The following is a 1,703-nucleotide window of genomic DNA, read 5'->3' on the forward strand; positions in this document are numbered from 1 at the left end:
TCCACAAAGAGCATCCGCACGTAGCTCCCCGGCTGCTCCAGGTGGGACAGTGCAGCATGGAGGGCTGTGGCTATAGCGTCCTCTGTGGATCTATTCGCTCTGTACGCAAACTGGTGGGGGTCAAAGCTTCGGGGCAGGAGTGATGTGATATGACCCCGGACCAGTTTTTCAAAACACTTCATCACCACTGGTGTGAGTGCGACTGGCCGGTAGTCGTTGAGGCTGGAAATGTGGGGTTTTTTGGGCAAGGGGACTATGATTGCGGACTTCAGACAGGATGGAACAGTGGACTGGGCCAGAGACTGGTTGAAAATCCTCGTACAGACTCCAGCCAGCTGGTCAGCGCAGTCCTTCAGCACGCGTCCAGAGACGCCGTCGGGTCCAGTAGCCTTCCTTGGATTGATGGCCCGCAGCGTGCGCCTCACCTCATGCTCCTCTATCTTGAGGGTTAGGCTGCTGTGGACCATGTGGTGTGATATGGCTGTCTCGGGTGGCTCCACTTCAAAGCGAGCAAAGAAGAGGTTCAGCTCCTCTGCCAACGAGGCGTCACCTTCAGCAGCTCCAAGGTTGGTCTTATAGTTGGTTAGATACTGGATCCCCTGCCACACCTGCCTGCTGTTGTTACTGTCCAGGTGGTCCTCTATCTTCCTCCTGTAGTCTAATTTGGCCTCTCTGATGCCTCTCTTCAGGTTAGCTCGGGCCATGCTGTATAAAGCCCTATCGCCAGACCTAAAAGCAGTGTTCCTCTCTTTTAACAGCCGCTGGACCTCCCGGGTCATCCAGGGCTTCTGGTTGGGGTAGACCCGGATGCGTTTGTCCACTGTGACAGTGTCCATGCAGTTTTTAATGTAACATAGTACACTGTCTGTGAACACCTCCAGGTCCCGGTGTTCAAACACATCCCAGTTGGTCCTGTCGAAGCAGTCCTGCAGCTGCTGAGATGCACCATCAGGCCAAGTTGTGATGGTCTTTGTGATGGTAGGAGCGGTTTTCCTGAGGGGGGCATATGCAGGAATTAAAAACAGGGACATATGGTCCGACTGACCCAGGTGTGGTAGTTGTCTAGCCCTGTAGCCCAGCTTGATGTTGGAGTAGACCTTGTCCAGTGTGTTAGCTCCTCTTGTAGCACATTTAACATGCTGATAGAATTTGGGGAGCATTTTCTTCAAGTCCGCGTGGTTAAAGTCCCCTGCTATGATGTGAACACCGTCAGGATATATGCTCTGTTGACTGCTAGTGCTACCATACAAATATCCGATAGCCGAGTTAGCATTAGCATCCGGTGGTATGTACACAGCAGTTATCATGACAACAGTAAACTCTCTAGGGAGATAAATGGGCCTGCATTTAACAGTCACATACTCCAGGTCCGGGGAGCAGTGACTGTCTACAATCACTGTGTTTGTACACCAGGTGTTGTTCACGTACACACAGAGCCCTCCACCTCTGCTCTTACCAGAGTCTCTTGTCCTGTCATGACGCTGTGCTGTGTAGCCTGCTAGCTCGATAGCAGAGTCCGGAATGAAAGAATGAAGCCAGGTCTCCGTGATCAACAGGATACAGCTGTCCTTCACGGCGTTGTTAGCTGCAGTCTGCAGCCTAAGTTCATCCATCTTGTTAGCGAGGGATCTGGCGTTCGTTAGAAACAGGCTGGGAAGCGGTGGTTTCAGTGGCTGCCTCCGTAGCCTGACCAGAGCGCCGGC

Source organism: Rhinoraja longicauda, chromosome 9 (genome assembly GCF_053455715.1).
Source record: "Rhinoraja longicauda isolate Sanriku21f chromosome 9, sRhiLon1.1, whole genome shotgun sequence".
In the NCBI taxonomy this organism is placed as follows: Eukaryota; Metazoa; Chordata; class Chondrichthyes; order Rajiformes; family Arhynchobatidae; genus Rhinoraja; species Rhinoraja longicauda.